General features: G+C 43.4%; 1 long non-coding RNA gene across 1 annotated transcript; it reads left to right on the top strand.

The window, feature by feature from the left end:
* Positions 1-1,411: 1,411 nt before the first annotated feature.
* On the top strand, positions 1,412-15,316 carry LOC114704879. The gene is made up of 3 exons (XR_003736324.2): positions 1,412-2,498; positions 5,003-11,649; positions 12,408-15,316. It is a non-coding gene; the product is annotated as an uncharacterized LOC114704879 (long non-coding RNA).
* Positions 15,317-19,873: the final 4,557 nt, after the last annotated feature.

Genomic DNA, 19,873 nt, shown 5'->3' with positions numbered 1-19,873 from the left:
CATCTCCCAGGATGGTCTGACTGTGAGCAATAAGATCCCAGCTGATTCTGAATGATGAAGTGTTGGGGGAAAATTGGGCACATAAGAGCCCCAAATCTACGTTCTGTTTCACATAACTGTGCAACACCAGCTGGGAGAGTGAGTGGTGGACAGGGTCAAGGAGGGAGGATCTGGGTCTCCTTCTATTCTGGATTGGGGAAAAAGTTGTGGGGCCCAGCAAACCTGGGATGGGGGAACTCTAGGAGCATCACATGACCCAGGCCTCAAAGCTGACTGGCCCGCTGAACATGGTGTTGGCCCAGCAAGGCCCTGCCTTGTGGTGGTGGCCTGCAAATGTGTGTCTTGGTCTCACCTGACTGTACTGGCACACGGAATCTGTGTCCTCAGCTAGGCTGTGCACTGTGTAGTTAGGCGAAGTCCTGTGTAGGACTAGAGCCCTCCCCTTGCCGGGCTAGTGCACCAGGTGTGCATACTCATCTAGACTTGAAGAAGGGAACATGGCCTGTGATTGCAGGTCTGGGTTCCACTTTTTGCTGGAATGGATCACAGGCAATGGCAGATCAGCGAGGCCTGGGTCTATGGGATTGTTTGGGTAGCTGAGGAGCTGAGGCACTCACCTGTCTCTGCTTGGCTACCTGGGAGGATGGCCCCAGCGTGGCCTATGAGCATGCACCAGTGTGGGATGATAAAGTTCTAGAACACTCCATGGTTGAGCTGGTGTGCAGTCTGGGTGACCCCAGCACTCTCTGAGGATCTGGACAGAGTAGTCTGACTGCTTCATGTTAGGCAGTCACCAGGACAGGGTATTTTTGCACAGACATTTTGATGCCACATGCCCATGAAGAATGGGCACAGTGTATGTAGGGAAGGGATCAGACCAGAATACATGCGGGAGGGACAATGGTGGTGGATGATTATCTTGGTCACTCATGAGGCTTGGTGTTGCACAGGCTTGTTGCCCCTACACAGACATCCATAGAGGATGTGCATGACATGGGTGAGTGAAAAGCTGCTGACCATCTCCCAGGATGGTCTGACTATGAGCACTAGGATGCAAGCTGATTCTGAATGATCAAATTTTGGGAAACTGGGGACAGAGAGACCCATCTAACAGGTCAGGTCCCCTTGGAACACCATCTGGGCCATGGAGTGATGGACAGGGCCAAGGAGGGTATGTGTGGGTTCCCCTCTGTTTTGGGTTGAGGATGTATATAGTTGTGGGAACCAGCTTGCCTGGGAAGCAGGGATTGCATGAGCATGATGGGACCCAGGCCTCAAAGCTTGGTGGCCTAATGCACAAGTTGTGTTGGTCCAGCAAGGCCCCACACATTGGTGGCAGTGGCCTGCAAATGTGTGTCTGCTCTCAACTGGTTGGACTGTCACACAGAATCTGTGTCCCCATCTCTTCCATGCACTGTGGAGTAAGAGATATGCTTCTGGGGACCAGAGCTCTCGCCTTGCTGGTCCAGAGCACGAGGTGTGCATATCCATCTAGACCTGGGAGAATGGGATCATGGCCTGTGAGGGAGCCTTGGGAGAATAGGCCACAGTCTGTGGAAAACCGGTGAGGCCTGGCACAATGGGATTGTATGAGGAGCTGGGGAGCTGAGGCACTCACAGGTTTCGGCTTGGATGCTTGGTAGATGACTAATTTAAGAGCGTGGGTCAATGAGGGAGGATAAAGATCCAAGACATTCAAAAGCTGAGCTGGTGTGCAGTCTGCATGACCCGAGACTCTCTGGGAGTCCCAGGAGAGTAGGGTGACTGTGGCATGTTGGGCCTGCCCTGCATGGGCTGTTGCACAGGCATTGTTCACCACAGAGACAGGAAGTATGTGCACACTTGCAGAATGCAAGAGACCTGGGCAGAACCCACGAAGAGCTTGCATGCAGACTACAAGATTCCAGCAAGGCCTAGGAGTGTCATGAAATGGGTGGGTCCTGTGGTTATTGGCCCCTGTCAGGCCTGTATTGGGGTGCAGACTACAGGAACCAGGGTTCTGTGTCAAAGATCAAGAGAAATCATGGGATCTGGGAGTCTCAGCTCACTGGGTGCTGTGAAACCAACAGAGACCTTGTTTTATCACAGTGGTTCTCATCCTGTGGATAGAGACCCACCAAGGACCATCTGAATCACAGATCTTTGCCTGGCAATTCAGAACAGTAGAAAAATAACAATTACTGGGTCCCAACGACAATAATTTTATGCTTGTTGGTCACCACGACATGACCACCGGTCTTAAAGGGTCACAGCATCAGGAAGGTTGATTCCCAGTGACTTATGGTTTCCAAGAAGGTGGGAAAGAGTCTGGTCACTCTCCATGATTGGAATGTGTAAGGCGCTATGATCCCAGCAGGGGGCGCTATCCTGGGAGAGTGGGACAAGGGTGGTGGTTGATATTCTGGTCACTCATGAGGCTTTGGTGTTGCACAGGCTACTGGACCCTCTACAGGGTTCCATTACAGACATGGAAGTCATGAGTGTGTGGAAGGCTACAGGTCAGCCATCTCCCAGGATGGTCTGACTGTGAGCAATAAGACCCCAGCTGATTCTGAATGATGAAGTGTTGGGGAAAATTGGGCACATAAGAGCCCCAAATCTACGTTCTGTTTCACATAACTGTGCAACACCAGCTGGGAGAGTGAGTGGTGGACAGGGTCAAGGGGGGAGGATCTGGGTCTCCTTCTATTCTGGATTGGGGAAAAAGTTGTGGGGCCCATGGGGGAACTCTAGGAGCATCACATGACCCAGGCCTCAAAGCTGACTGGCCCGCTGAACATGGTGTTGGCCAAGCAAGGCCCTGCCTTGTGGTGGTTGCCTGCAAATGTGTGTCTTGGTCTCACCTGACTGCACTGGCACATGGAACCAGTGTCAGCTAGGCTGTGCACTGTGTAGTTAGGCGAAGTCCTGTGTAGGACTAGAGCCCTCCCGTTGCCTGGTTAGTACACCAGGTATGCATACCCACCTAGACTTGAAGAAGGGAACATGGCCTGTGGATGCAGGTCTGGGTTCCTCACTTTGCTGGAATGGATCACAGGCAATGGCAGATCAGCGAGGCCTGGGTCTATGGGGATAGTTTGGGTAGCTGAGGAGCTGAGGCAATCACCTGTCTCTGCTTGGCTACCTGGGAGGATGCCCCAGTGTGGCCTATGAGCATGCACCACTGTGGGAGGATAAAGTTCTAGAACACTCCATGGCTGGGCTGGTGTGCAGTCTGGGTGACCCCAGCACTCTCTGAGCATCTGGACAGAGTAGTCTGACTGCTTCATGTTAGGCAGTCACCAGGACAGGGTATTTTTTGCAAAGGCATTTTGATGCCACATGCCCATGAAGAATGGGCACAGTGTAAGTAGGGAAGGGATCAGACCAGAATACATCCGGGGGTGACAATGGTGGTGGATGATTATCTTGGTCACTCATGAGGCTTGGTGTTGCACAGGCTTGTGGACACTACACAGGCATCCATAGAGGATGTGCATGACATGGGTGAGTGGAATGCTGCAGACCATCTCCCAGGATGGTCTGACTATGAACACTAGGATGCCAGCTGATTCTGAATGATCAAATTGGGGGAAACTGGGGACAGAGAGACCCATCTAACAGGTCAGGTCTCCATGCAACAGCAGCTGGGCCATGGAGTGACGGACAGGGCCAAGGAGGGTATGTCAGGGTCCCCTTCTGTTTTGGGTTGAGGATGTATATAGGTGAGGGAACCAGCTAGGCCTGGGAAGCAGGGATTGCATGAGCATGATGGGACCCGGGCCTCAAAGCTTCGTGGGTGATGCACAAGTTGTGATGGCCCAGCAAGGCCCCACACGTTGGTGGCAATGGCCTGCAAATGTGTGTCTGTTCTCACCTGGATAGACGGTCACACAAAATCCGTGTCCCCATCTCTTCCATGCACTGTGGAGTAAGAGACATGCATATCGGGGACCAGAGCTCTCACCTTGCTGGTCCAGAGCAGGTGGTGTGCATATCCATCTAGACCTGGGAGAATGGTATTATGGCCTGTGAGGGAGCCTTTGGAGAATGGGCCACAGTCTGTGGGAAAAAAACTCTTGAGGCCTGGGACAATGGGATTTTATGAGGAGCTGAGGAGCTGAGGCACTCACAGGTCTCGGCTTGGATGCTTGGTAGATGAGCCCAGCTAGGACTAACCTAAGATCATGGGTCAACGAGGGAGGATAAAGATCCAGCACATTCAAAAGCTGAGCTGGTGTGCAGTCTGCATGACCCGAGACTCTCTGGGAGTCCCAGGATAGTGGGGTGACTGTGGCATGTTGGGCCTGCCCTGCATGGGCTGTTGCACAGGCATTGGATGCCACAGAGACAAGAAGTATGTGCACACTTGCAGGAGGCAAGAGACCTGGGCAGAACCCACGAAGAGCTGGCATGCAGACTACAATTTCCAGCAAGGCCTAGGAGTGTCATGAAATGGGTGGGTCCTGTGGTTATTGGCCCCTGTCAGGCCTGTATTGGGGTGCAGCCTAAATGAAACAGGGTTCTGTGTCAAAGATCATGAGAAATCATGGGATCTGGGAGTCTCAGCTCACTGGGTGCTGTGAAACCAACAGAGACCTTGTTTTATCACAGTGGTTCTCATCCTGTGGATAGAGACCCACCAAGGACCACCTGAATCACAGATCTTTGCCTGGCAATTCAGAACAGTAGAAAAATTACAGTTACCGGGTCCCAACGACAATAATTTTATGCTTGTTGGTCACCACGACATGACCACCGGTCTTAAAGGGTCACAGCATCAGGAAGGTTGATTCCCAGTGACTGATGGTTTCCATGAAGGTGGGAAAGAGTCTGGTCACTCTCCATGATTGGAAGGTGTAAGGCGCTATGATCCCAGCAGGGGGCGCTATCCTGGGAGAGTGGGACAAGGGTGGTGGTTGATATTCTGGTCACTCATGAGGCTTTGTGTTGCACAGGCTACTGGACCCTCTACAAGTTTCCATAGTGGACATGGAAGTCATGAGTGTGTGGAAGGCTACAGGTCAGCCATCTCCCAGGATGGTCTGACTGTGAGCAATAAGACCCCAGCTGATTCTGAATGATGAAGTGTTGGGGAAAAATTGGGCACATAAAAGCCCCAAGTATATGTTCAGGTTCACAAAGCTGTGCAACACCAGCTGGGAGAGTGAATTGTGGATAGGGCCAAGGAGGGAGGATTTGAGTCTCCCTCTATTCTGGATTGGGCAAATAGTTGTGGGGCCCAGCAAAGCCTGTGATGGGGGTAATCTAGGAGCATCACATGACCCAGGCCTCAAAGCTGACTGGCTCGCTGAACATGTCTTGTCCCATCAAGGCCCTGTCTTGTCGTGGTGGCCTGCAAATGTGTGTCTTGGTCTCACCTGACTGCACTGGCACACAGAACCAGTGTCCTCAGCTAGGCTGTGCACTGTGTAGTTAGGCGAATTCCTCTGTAGGACTAGAGCCCTCCTCTTGCCGGGCTATTGTACCAGGTGTGCATACCCATCTAGACTTGAAGAAGGGAACATGGCCTATGAATGCAGGTCTGGGTTCCTCACTTTGCTGGAATGGATCACTGGCAATGGCAGATCAGCAAGGCCTGGGACTATGGGATTGTATGGGGAGCTGAGGAGCTGAGGCAATCACCTGTCTCTGCTTGGCTACCTGGGAGGATGGCCCCAGCGTGGCCTATGAGCATGCACCAGTGTGAGAGGATAAAGTTCTAGAACACTCCATGGCTGGGCTGGTGTGCAGTCTGGGTGACCCCAGCACTCTCTGAGGATCCTGACAGAGTAGTCTGACTGCTTCATGTTAGGCAGTCACCAGGACAGGGTATTTTTGCACAGGCATTTTGATGCCACATGCCCATGAAGAATGGGCACAGTGTAAGTAGGGAAGGGATAGGACCAGAATACATGTGGGAGGGACGATGGGGGTGGATGAATATCTGGGTCACTCAGGAGGCTTTGGTGTTACACAGGCTCATGGACCCTTCACAGGCATCCATAGAGGATGTGCATGACATGGGTGAGTGGAAAGCTGCAGACCATCTCCCAGGATGGTCTGACTGTGAGCACTAGGATACCAGCTGATTCTGAATGATCAAATTTTGGGAAATTGGGGACAGAGAGACCCATCTAACAGGTCAGGTCCCCTTGGAACACCATTTGGGCCATGGAGTGATGGACAGGGCCAAGCAGGGTGTGTGTGTGTCCCCCTCTGTTCTGGGTTGGGGATATATATAGTTGAGGGAACCAGCTAGGCCTGGGAAGCAGGGATTGCATGAGCATGATGGGACCCGGGCCTCAAAGCTTGGTGGCCTGATGCACAATTGTGATAGCCCAGCAAGGCCCCGCACGTTGGTGGCGGTGGCTTGCAAATGTGTGTCTTGGTCTCACCTGGATGGACTGGCACAAAGAACCTGTGTCCCCATCTTTTCCATTCACTGTGGAGTATGAAAAATGCATCTCGGGGACTAGAGCTCTCTACTTGCTGGTCCAGAGCAGGTGGTGTGCATATCCATCTAGACCTGGGAGAATGGGATCATGGCCTGTGAGGGAGCTTTAGTTCCTCATTTTGTGAGAATGGACCACAGTCTGTGGAAAACTGGTGAAGCCTGGCATTGTGTTTGTAGTATGAGCTGAGTATCTGAGGCACGCACAGGTCTCTGCTATGAACCTCAGGAATGTCTCCAAGTATGCCCTTTGAACACGTGTTATTTTGTGAGTATAAATTTCTAGAACCCTCCATATCTACCTGGTGTATAGTCTAAATGACTCCACCAGTTTAGTATTATTCAGGCATTCATCGACGACCTGATCTGATTGTAAGCTCTAATATTTCTAGCTGAATCTGAAAGATCGAGTATGGGGTTTCATGAGACATAAGATCACCAACTCTCTGGCCAGGTCTGAAATCTCTGCAAGTCCAACTCACCCAGTTAATGATGGGCAAGGCCAAGGATGTTGTCACCCTCTCTTCTTGTTTGGGGAATTTTTGTGGAACCTATCATAGCCTATAAGGGGTGACTCCATGAGTATGAAGAAAACCAAGTTTCTATGTTTGTTTGTTAGATGCCCATTTTGTGGCACCTCTCAATCACTGAACTGTAGATTGCCTCCAAATATCTCTCTTGCTCTCCATGTTAGACAGGCACACATGTATGTCCTCTGTAAGGCTCTCCCTTTTGAAGTTAAGCAGACATCTGTGGGACTAGAGATCTCCCCTTGTTGGTCTAGTTCACAAGGTGTGCATATCCATAGACCTGGGAGAATGGGAACATGGCCTATGATGACAGCCCCAGTTTCTTTGCTTTGCTGGAAGGGAGCACAGGATGTAGGTATCCAAGTAGGCTGTGAGTGTGGGTTTGCATGAGGAGTTGAGTATCTGTTCCACTGACCTCTCTGGGCTGGTATACCTCAAGCATGACCTGAGCTCGTCCTCATAATATGGAAAAATATCCTCTGAGGTCATGTAATGAAGATTACTCTGTGCTGGGTTGATCTGAATCTGTGGGACCTCAGCTAGTGTTGTGATTGCAGGATTTCATGAGAATTTGATATCTGGGGAACTCAGCATGTTGGGCTGTTGCATATGCATCATGTTGTTAGCTGTGCCTAAGAAGGTGGAGATACTTAGTTTTGATGCAGTCATGAGACACTCAATAAAGGTGGGCTGGTTTGTGGCTGCATGATTCTAACCTTCTCTGCAAACTTGTAGAAAGCCAAGTTGTGGTGCTTTTTAGTTAGTTACCAGGATGTGATGTTGCACAAGTATGGAGACCCAGACCAGGAGTATGACCATCTTGTTGGAAAGCATGATACTAGATCAGTCTCATTGATTTGTCTAGTGTGCAGAGTGCAAGATACCAGTTAATAATAGGTGTGTAAGGACCGGGAAGTTTCACATGAATTTGTTTCTCAGTCTGCTGTGGTAGCATGTTGATTGCTACGTTATCTATTCCTGGGAATATGAAGGGCAGTGGGCATGCTGGGTTCAGGAGTACTTACCTGGCTCATCTGGTTGGCAAGCTGTGAGAACCAGAGTAGGCCTGGGATTTTTAGGCCAAACAGGTGGGTGAATGTCTGGGTCACTCTTCAGGCTGGGCAGGTGTTAGGTAGTGTGTGGCCCATACTGAGACTTGGTATATGTGGCCAGTTGTGGTAGCTGGTTATTTGGGGTCCATCACTAGGTCTTTTTTGTTGGTTAGCATTTGCTTGGTTTCTATGAAGTTATTTTTCAAGTATCTGCCAGGTAGTTTCTAGGTTTTTCCCCCTTGATATTCCCGTGTAGGAGTAGAATTTTTCTAGTTGTTCCAGCTTTGTGTTTTTTTCAACTATAAATTCTTGACCAATGGATGTCTTTCATGTACATGTTCTTCTCTGCATTGTCTGGTCTAACAATGAAAGACAGATTTCAGCTGTGTGTCTTTGCTATCACAAAGTTTCCTTGGACACAATGATTACCTGTTTGGTGTTTAATGGTTCCTATGCCATATCTTTCATAGACATTGCTGTTCGGATCTCCATGACCTTTCCATCACTTTTTAACTCTATTTTTGAAGAAAAAGCTTTCCATGTAATGTTTTCCACATTAGGAGCTGTATTAATCTGCATTTTTCTATTCCAGCTCTTTCTGCTTTGACCATTAAAAAGTGTTCCATATCCAGTTTTTATCTAGTTACCTATGTTCTGGCCAGGAAGTAAACCTTTAAACTCAGCTACTTCCAAAGAGGTCACATCATATAGGTTTCAAAGGAAGTTTACCATTTCTGTATCTTCACCATTATTATTTATTCTAATCTGGGAGGAATATTGTATTTATATGTTTTTCATAGCTGGATTTGTTTTAGCCATGTAGCAGTCTTCAATATCTATGTCTTCTCAAGTTATAGATGCCTTCAAATCATAATATCTACTCTATATTCTTGTCTTTCCCAGATATACTTCTTTGAGAGCTACCGAAATCCTCAATTTCCACATCTTTCAAAGCCATAATTTTTTACTGAGTGTTCCCCCACCACAGCAATAACTGTTTAGTGATGAAAAATAGCTACCATTTTCCTATCTGTGTCATGAAATATATTCTGCATGCTACATTTTCTACCATAGACAATATTATTAGGAAATAAGCCTTCTATCACATCTTTACTAACCACAGATACTTGGTGCATTGAAGAAGTTTTTCATATCAATTACTCAAAATGAGTACCCATAAAAGAGATAGAATTCAGTTCTCAGTCTTGCATAATCATTAAAGTTTTTATTTGCAAAGAGAACATCTAGTATGACTTATTTACTCATAAGGGTGTTTAAAATCATGTTATAATTTTCCATGCCTATATGTTTCTAACTCACAAATACTCTGGCAATAGAGTTCTCTGCAGTCACATACTTCCTGTTGCTGCTTTAGTATTGGAATAAGTCATCTATCACTATATCTTTCCCTAGATATAGATGCTGTTGACAAGAAAGTGATGCTCAACTTCTATGCCATCTCATTCAGTGCAGGGTTGTAGCTGTGAAATGCCTTCCAAATCCACTCCATCATGAGCTAAAGTTGCCCGGTAATGCAAGAAGTTTTCCATTACCATATCTTCCCAATCCACATCTACCCTGCTTAAGGAAATTTTCCTGCTTCTCCTCTTCCATAGACTCAACAAAGTTGGTCAGAAAAAAAAAGTTTCACCTCTGGCCAAGAAATAAGTCCTTCACCTTCATGCTTTCCCCAGGTGCATCTACTTTGATAATGGAAGAAGCCATTCCTTGCTCATGCCTTTCAAAGTCTCTCTGCTCTGGTTATGAGCTTGACCTTTAAATGCTATATGTCAGAGCTCCTTCCATAAAAAAATATACCTTCTTGTTTTCTCCAAACTATAGCTGCCTTTGTTACAGAATTTATTTATTTATTTATTTATTTATTTAATTATTTATTTTTTTTTTTTTTTTTGCTATCATGGCTTCTCAAGTCATGGCAGCTTTGATCATGAGAGCAGACTTGCCACAGAACATTCCTTGCTAACCCCATTCCTGTCAAGATATATCTATTTTTGTCACATTATAATTTGTGTTTCCTGAACTTCTGCATCCATAACTACTTTGACAAGTAAACAATGTGCCTAAAGCTAGGATTTCTCCTGCTACATTTGCTGTTAATGTGAATGAAATCTGTTTTGGTGACCACAGGAAGTTTCCTCATTCCTCTGTGGCCATTTCTGCTCTGACCACTGAAGATTTTTCTGGTTGTGTATGGCCATGTTTGTATTGAGATATTATCTCATCGGTCAGGATGATTTTTTTTTAAAGATATATCTATTTATTTATGTATACAGCATATGTGATTGCAGGCCAGAAGAGGGCACCAGATCTCATTACAGGTGTTTGTGAGCCACCATGTGGTTGCTGGGAATTGAACTCAGGACCTCTGGAAGAGCAGTCAGTGCTCTTAACCTCTGAGCCATCTCTCCAGTCCTGAGTCAGGATGATCTTGAACTCATGATTTTCCTACAGTTCAAGCTAGCAATTCTTTGATATGTATATCTGAGCTTTACAACATCCACATAGTAAACACAACTCTACAGCAAGATGAATTAATAGATGTATTATCTTATATACCTGTTTTTTTGTGACAAAAGCAGCTAAAATCCACTTATTTAGTAAAAACCCTAAATACAATATGGTCTTATTAACTATAGTACTCATGCTGCCATACATTGTCTTTATATTTGCTTCTCCTACACATCTGCTACTTCAGGATTCCTTTAGAACAGTTGTCTCCACTTCAGCACAGTGAAGGTTCCCTTGCAGAGCAAGTGCGAGTCCATCCTGCTACCTCCTACATTTCTAGTTTCACTCAAGTCTTGACAGTATGCAGAGAAACATATAAAGAATATGCTAATTGGTACAAAGTTCTAGGCAAGGACAGCCAAGTAGATGAGCCCAGTTTGTTCTCTTCTGTACAGTTTTGCATTCTTATCTATGCCTATTTCTATGGATGTATTCCATTTTCATGCTATATGTTTTGGGTTTTTACTCTGTATCCTGTATCTGTATCCAACTTGAGAAGGAGACTGCAAGTGTAGCATGGAGAACACACTGTACTTATGAAGACAATGGACAATTCAGGAACTATTTTCTAAAAGGTGAATAGATCTCAGAAGCAATCATTGAAACCCTCCCTAAACCATCAGGAATTCATTAGAGTACAGTGAGGCTTTCTATGGGCAAAGCCAATGTCTACCTAAGAGAGAGGATCTGGGGATGTCTGTCTGTCTCAACTCAGCCCTTTCATCAGACCAAACATACCAAGAAAACTTAGCCTTGTAACTTGTAAAAAGTCACCTATGGGTAAAATACTGTTTTCATATGAATACCATGAGTACTGGGCTTGGTAGTATACTCATGTAATCCTGGCATTAAAAAGACCAAAGCAATAGGATTACAGCTCAGTCTGGGTTGTATAAGAACCTGTCTAAAAATGGCTAATACATATTACTTTTACTCATACTCGCTCTTCTTTCTTTGAAATATCCCTGTGTCTCTGAACTCCATTTGGCTCAACATCCTGTCTTCTTATACTCAACTGAGGAACACCTTTGGACATTTGTATCTGGATTTCCTTCAGGCTTGGTGTTTGGTATTTCTTATGTAGACCTCCACACCATAATTACAGGTAAGTAGCTTTTATGACTTCTACCAAATTGTCTGTTCTGTCTTTTTGCCTAAAATCCTTACCATAAAAGCTTGGATATACTTCACAAAGCAGGGATAACACTAACCTAAACATAGAAGTACAGGATTACTGCTAGGTCAAAGAGAGCCAATCCACCTGCTCTATTAGCTTCTTCTCATAGACCCACTGCATCACTTTCAGTGTCGAGCTCTAGCTCTCAGAAAATTGGGGTATTCTATGGACAGGCATCTTTGTAAGTACTACAAATACTATGCAGTCCAAAACATGTGGGTATTAATCACCATCACTTGGAGCTATTGGCAATTGTTAGCTGCTGGGCGAGGGAGGGATAGTTTTCTTTTAGGAGTGGAGTCCTTGGTAAGCTGACCATGTTCCAGTGAAGACCTCACATCCAAAACTGTTTGAGCAGCACAAACTGGTCTTGAGGGGCTTTTTGAAAGACTGAATGTTAGGGGGATAGAAAAGGGGTGGGTAGGTGTGGGAATAGTTGTGGGGAGGAGGGATAAATGTGATTTTAAAAAAAGTCTCAAAGAACTAGTGAAAAAAAACACCCAAATATGCAAAGTGAGCCTCTGAAAAGCTGGTATTTCTAGGAACTTAACTACTAAAGGAGTTAAGTTCATGCTTATTCTACATGCTTATTCTACAGTATGTGGGAGGGTATTTCCTTAATTGGAGTGCAATAATTATTCATGGCTTACCATTACTATCTCATAACACTTGTTTGTTTCTGTCAGGTGTTTTTAAACAGAAATGCCACCCATTAGCTCTGTCAAGAGGAACAGCTAGTCAACATGCCACCACATTCCAAAAACTTGCCTAGGAACTGGCCACAAGCTGAAGTCCCAAGATCATCTGGACATGAAGAATCACTTCATATTTCCATAAATGCTAGTTTGGCTGTGCTTGTAATCCATGGTACTTGGGAGACTGAGGTGGGAGAACTACTTGAGTTAAAGAACTGAGTTGACCATCCTGAACAACATAGTATGACCCCATCTCAAATCAAAACCAACCAAACACCAGAAAAGAAATTCATTGACTTTCTAGTGAACTTGCTGAGGAAAAGGATTGTATTGCTAAATGTTAAGGGATAATGTTATTAATATTTTATATTGATGGTATTTTATTATTTAAGCCACAAAAATACTCATTCTGAATAACACACATTCTTGAGTGAACTTTTGGAATGGGTGAGATACTTATATGTACACATGTGATGAGATAGTATTTGTGGAGTTTTAGACCGATATTGTTGTTCATAGTATACTGATGGTACACTGTATATCTTTTTCATTGATTTGGATAAGATTGGTGGATTGGAATTTACAAGTAAGATGGTGGTTTAAAAGCTCCATCTGAGTCAGTGGATAAAAATGTTATGATAAAAACATAATAGATCCTATTTATATACAAGAAAAACTAAAAAAATAAAAAGCCGAAGTCTGAATTTCTCTACAATGAAGGAGCCAGGTCCACCAGAAATCAGTTGTGGTACTACTGCCAGCCTTGTGTTCTCATAGGTGACACCATGAAAGCCCAGGAGAAAAGGCCTGGGCTGTGTAAACACAACCGGGTGGATAAAAATTCCATATATAGAACAAGTTGTGAGTAGTAGAAATGTGGTTTGAAAACCTAAAGATCACTACACATTAATAAAGGGATAATTCGTCAAGAAGATTAGAATATTATTAACATTTACACACCAAATATCAGGTACAATCAGCAGGAAATTTCAAAACTCTAATCTGTAGACACATACTTCAAACTAAAAATCAACAAAGAAACAGTTTAAGTAAATAACACCAGAAAGAAATTGCATTTAACAGATACAAAGTATTCTATCCAACTAATAGGGAATGCACATTATTCTCAGCAGCAAATAAGGCTCTCTTTAAAACTACGCACATTATAGGATACAAAGCAAAAATCGAATTACTTATATTTTATCAGATAACAGTAGAATAAAAGCAGCTACACAAGTACTTAGTACTGAGCAATACATTTTTGAATGAACAGTGGATCATTGAGGAAATCGAGGAAAGTTTTTGAAATCCTAAAAACAAATGAAAATTATGATATAACCTACCAAAACTTATGGGATACAAAAAGACATTCATAAGAGGAAAGATTATAGCTCTAAGTGCTTACATTTGAAAAAAATCAATGAGATCACTTATGTTAAAAAAATTAATGAGATCACAAATAAATAACCTAATTATATACCTCAAGGTTCTAGAAAAACAACAAGTCAAACTCAGATGGATGATATGAATGTCAAGAAGTAGACACGAATAATATAGTCAATCAAACAGAAAGTTAGTTATTTGAAAAGAGAAAGATCAAAAATCTAAAGAAAAATAGATATCTAAATAAGAAAAATTAGAGGTGAAAAATAAGCTCTTACAGCAGACTCTAATAAAATCCAGAGGGACATTAAGGAATACTTTGAATCCTCATTCTAAAAAGCTAGAAAACTGGGGCTAGATATGTAGCTCAGTGGAAAAGTGCTCCTGGCATGTTCAAAGTCCTAGATTTGATTCCTAGCACTGTTGATAAAACCAAAATGTTAGAAAACTTAAAAGAAATGGATATACTTTTTAAAAATTCTACAGAGATTTATTTTAAAACAATTTTTTAGTATGCATGCAACTTTACCATTTAGTAAAGATGAAAGGAAATCTGCAAACTAATGAGATAGACATGTTTATTTTTATATAAGGAATTAAATCTTGAAGCAGGTGTGGCACACCCAGTACTTGGGAGGTAGAGGCAAGAGGATCAAGAGTTCAAGGCCACCCTCAACTACAGAGCAAGTGTGAAGCTGGCCTGGGCTACAGGAGACATTGTCTCAACTTCTCCCACATGCCCCTAAAGGGTACTAAATCTGAGCTGTTTGGTATCACACAATATCCAATGTTTTTCAGAGTTTATTGATGTTTAAATTGCCTATCTGTCAATGCTAAGAATGCCGTTTTACAGATAGTACAAAATGGCAGAAACATGTTTATGGCCATTTCAGACACTGTTGGAAATTCTATCTTAACCTCAAGCCAAAAAAAATTCATTTAATGGTTTCTTTTTAAAATGAAACTCAAGCTACCAACTCAAACAAATTTTCAAAAGAAATGGACATATTTTTAACCCATGTAAGCTGCTAACATGAATTCAAGGAGATACAAATAACTACAAGAGATGCAAAATAAGCAATGATATTGAAGTTTTCCTACATAGAAAAGTCAAGGGCTGGATGGATTCACTATTGAATCCTAACAAATATTTGAGGAAGTCTAGCATCAGCACTTCTTAAATATTTTCATAAAAAAGAAATAGAGAGGACACCATTAAACTTATTCTGTGAAGCTGTTACTATCGTGATACCACATTTCCCTGGTGAACAGATATACAAATTCTCAAATTCTTATTTTGGTAATTACCAGGGTCATTGTCTTAGTCAGTCTTCTATGTCTGTGAAGAGACACCATGACTGTAGCAACTCTTCTAAATGCAAGCACTTAACTGGGGCTTACTTACAGTTTCAGAAGTTTAGTCAAGAATTATCTTGGCAAGAAGCATGTGGCATGGCAGCATGCAGGCAGACATGGTGCTGAAGAGGAGCTGAGAGTTTTACATCTAGATCTGAAAGCAGCAGGAAGAGAGAGAGTGAGAGCCACTGAAAACCCAAAGCCCACCCCCCAGTGACTGGCTTCTTCCAATAAGGCCACACCTACTCCAACAAAGCCATACATCCTAGTCTCCCTCAAGTAGTACTATTCCCTAATGACCAAGCATTCAAATGTATGAATGAACCTATGGGGGCCATTCTTATTCAAACCACTGCAGTCAAGGTGATGGAGAAAAAAAGTTTTGTTGTTTTTGTCATTCTCTTCCTCCTCATTCTTCTCATTATGTTTACTTGTTTTATAAAATATAGAATAGAGGTTTACTTTTGCAACATGAAATTCTATAGATCTATTTTCCCATAATGTGAATATAGTTAACATTGCTGTTATGCATTTTAAAGTGTTAAAGATGATTTATACACATGTTAAATTTGTCACTGATTCTAAAATTGAAGTGATTGGAAAAAATGGATTAAAAATCAAACTCCATTGTTGTTTGTTGTATGACTTTTCCTGGAGGGGAGGTATAAAGAAATGACTATTCATCCCACACAGGGCATCACTTACAGACTAAAAACCTGACTCCACCTAAGTTCAGCTTGGTGCACCAATGGATTTATTGGCGTTACTTATAGGAACATGGGTGATTGGGCAGCTTCATCATCAACAAAGTCCAATCCCAACATGAGTGACCACTGCATGGGTGATTTGGGCAGCTGATTCACTGAACAATCCACTCCAGCATTTATGACCACTCACAGATGCTGCATCACTGGAGTTTTGCCTTTAGTCATCCTTCTCCTTCCTGTATTCTCTAGAACTTCCCAAAACCACATACAGATGAGAGGTATGGAATAGTGATTTAAAGTATGGTGACCTTTCTTCTAAGAGTTAATGTTAACAATTCAATTATAACTCTGATTAACCTAGCTATTAACATGTTCTTTTGCTTATTTTATTACTATGACTGTGGAGTTGAAGTATTGTATAGGTCATCACAACAATCTGGGCTTCATGATGGTGATGGTCAGGTTGCACTTGTAGAACAGCTATACCATAACACGTGTTGTATGGAGATATAATTGACAAATAAAAGTATATATTTAGTGTAGTGTTCAATTCTTTTTCATACTACTAGGGATGGAACTCGGGGCCTTACCAATGCTAAGCAATTTGTCTGCCTTTGAGCCACAGTCAGACCTTAATGCAATGTTTTGATACACATATACATTATAAAATAATGTAACCAAGCTATTTAGCATATGTATCACTTCACATAGTTTCCATTTTGGTGGGGAAAAAAATAAGAAACTCATTTTAAATACAAAGGTGAAATAGATCAAAAGGGGACAAATGGAAAAATATATGCCATGTAAATAGTAGCTAAGTTGAAGTTTAAGAAAAAATGCTTAAAAGTGATAAAGAATGATATTAAAGATTGATAAAAGTACAGCCCATCAAAAATATATAGTAACTATAAACATATACACACACCAAAAAGCAGAGTAATAAATATATGAAGTAAACAAAACTGAAGGGACCAAAAAATAGGTCTACAATAATCATTAGAGACTTTGATATATTTTTAATTCACAGAACTAGAAAGAAGATAAATAAGGAAATTGAAGATGTGAGCAACTTCATACATCAAGGAGGCATGTAGCGCTCATACCATACAACACCACCAGAGTATACATCTTCCTCAACTGCACATAGAACATTATTCAGAAGAGATGATAGGCTAGAACACAAAAGAAAGAACAAGTTAAAAAAAATCAAAATCCTATTAATTATGTTTACTCAAACTACAAAACTAGATCTCAACAATGTTACCAGTATTTCTCTCTGGATGCCCCTTAGCTCCTTGGTTCTTGTGATCTCTGTTGAAAGCATTCAGATGAGATCCACAGAGCATACTGTAGAAGGTGGTCAGTTTATTATACTGTAGAAATATATATCAAAGGATGAGAGTAGATGGCTAAAGAGATCATTGCAAAGCAGAGGACATTCTCAAAAGGGTAAAAGTAGACGTTTGCCAAAGGGGCCACTGCAGAGCAGAGTCCAGTAGCAAGAAGTGAGGGTGTCCCTCCCCTCACATCTAGTATCCACTTATGAGTGAATACATACCATACTTGTTCTTCTGAGTCTGGGTTACCTCACTCAGGATAACCAGACTACAACCCACAGCTCCAGAGAAGCTAGCTAACAAGGAGGACCCTAAGAGGGACATATAGATGAGATCTACATGAGCAAACTGGGAATGGGGGGAGGTAATGGAAGGCAAAGAATGGCGGATGAAAACATAAGAAAATGGGAGTGTTGAGCTGGAACAGGGACAGAGTGGGAGAGCAGGGAAAGAGATACCATGATAAATGAATACATCATGGGACTAGGAAGAGGCAGGGTGCCAGGGAAGGTCTCAGGAATCCACAAGGATGACCCCACCTTGGACTACTGGCAGTGGTTAAGAGGGTGCCTGGCCTGGTCTACTCTGGTGACTGGACTAGTGAATACCCTGTCATCATAGAGCCTTCATCCAGTGACTGATGGAAGCAGATTCAGAGATCCATGGCCAGGTGCCAGGCTGAGCTCCAGGAGTCCAATCGATGAGAGATAGGAGGGATTCTGTGGGCACGGAACATGAGATCGTGACAGGAAAACATACAGAGATTACCAGCCACACTAGTGGAAACTCATGAACTATGGACTGGTGGCTGTGGAGCCCCGATAGGACTAGACTGGGCCCTCTAGATACTGGAGAAAGTTGTTTAGCTTGAACTGTTTGGGGAGGCCCCCAGGCAGGGGGGTCAGGATCTGTCCCTGGTGCATGGCCGGGCTTTTTGGTGCAGGGGGAGGGGCTTGGTCCTACCTCAGCTGAATGTGCCAGGTTCTGCTGACTCCCCATGGGAGACCTTGACTTGGAAAATGTGGGGCTGGGGGATGGGTTGGGGAGAAGGCTAGGGGGTGGAAAGAGGGAAGAGGGGGGATCTCTGGTTGGTATGTAAAGTGAATAGAAAAATTTCTTAATAATAAAAAATTAAAAACACAGAGAGAGAAAAGGATTACATTGCAAATATGCAGACCTTTTTTTTCCTGCCACATTGTCAGGATAGATGTTTTGACAAATCTAATAAAAAGATAAGTAGAAAAAAAAAGAAGTGAGGGTGCCAGGAGTCCAGTGGAAGAGAGAGAAGAGTGATTCTGTGAGCAAGGGGCATCAAGATCATGATGGGGAAACCTACAGAGACAACTGAACCAAGCTAGTGGGAACTTGTGAACTTTAGACCAACAGTTGTGGAGCCTCCATGGGACTGAACTAGGCCCTCTGCATAAGCGAGACAGTTGTGTAGCTTGTTCTGTTTAAAGGAGCTTCTGGCAGTAGGATCAGGATCCATCCCTGGTGCATGAGCTGGCTTTCTGGAGCCCACTACCTATGGTGGGACACCTTGCTTGATGCAAGGAGGAGAGGCTTGGACCTGCCTCAACTGAATGTACCAGGCTTTGCTGACTCTCCATGGGAGGCCTTACCTTTTCGGAGGAGGGGATGGAGGGTAGGTTGAGAGGAAAGGCTTGGGGGGAGTGGGAGGAGTGATGAGAGAGGGATCTGTGTTGGTATGTAAAATGAACAAAACATGTCTTAATAAAGAAAAAAAAGAGGTGAGGATGGCCAGTGACCAAAGGGGACATTGCAGAGGAGAGTGGAATCTCAGCAGGTGAGAGTGGACAATGGCCAAAGATAGTTCCAATATACCTTTTAGGCAAGCTTTATACTATTTTTATAGTGTCTAGAACAAACAGCTTTTCCTAAAGACTTTATCTTTTTCAAGTGATTGACAGGCTCATTTGCATTAACTCTTACTGGAGGGATCATTGGTATGTTGTTGTAGGACACTGTTCCTGGAGAAATTTGGACTAATACCCACTTAGGCCACAAAGGGAACCAACAACAGACCAAACAAAGAATACCTCCAAAGTCCAACTTGGGAACCAATGAATTGTGTCAGGGTTACTTACAGGAACAGAGATGACACAAAGGCTGCTGTATCACCAAAAGCCCACCCGTGGATGACAGACAGCTCACTAAAGCTGGGAATCTGAACTACCCTGCACAACTTGCAGGCGGCTCCACAGTTTGTAGAGTGCCGTTTCCAGGAAGCTCAGCTGGTCTGAGAGTGTATTCCAGCAGTCCTTACTGCTTATATATGCTTGGGGAGGTGGCGGCCTAGTGCATCTGTTCAGTTTCAGGGACCTCCCAAGAGTTTTTGAGTTGTTTACTTCTTAACCACCTGCCCTGCAGGATAGAATGCTTCCTGCCCCTTTTAGAACATCTTCACTCTTAATGAATTTCCCTCCATGATGGAATATTTTACTTTGGAGGAAATTGCTACACAAACCATGTCCTTATTTCTATATCATAAAAGTTCCTGCTAAGTAATAACCTTAAAAGGTTTAGAGTTCTAGAAGCTAGGTTTAGATTGTTACCTATTATGTTGTGGGTACTTTAGCATTCTTGTGTTCTCCCAGAGCCAAAGGTATGTCTCATATTTCTGACTTAAAAAAACAAACTTTGGGAGCTGGAG

This window comes from Peromyscus leucopus, chromosome X, assembly GCF_004664715.2.
Source record: "Peromyscus leucopus breed LL Stock chromosome X, UCI_PerLeu_2.1, whole genome shotgun sequence".
Taxonomy (NCBI): Eukaryota; Metazoa; Chordata; class Mammalia; order Rodentia; family Cricetidae; genus Peromyscus; species Peromyscus leucopus.
This window is presented reverse-complemented; position numbering and strand designations above follow the sequence as displayed.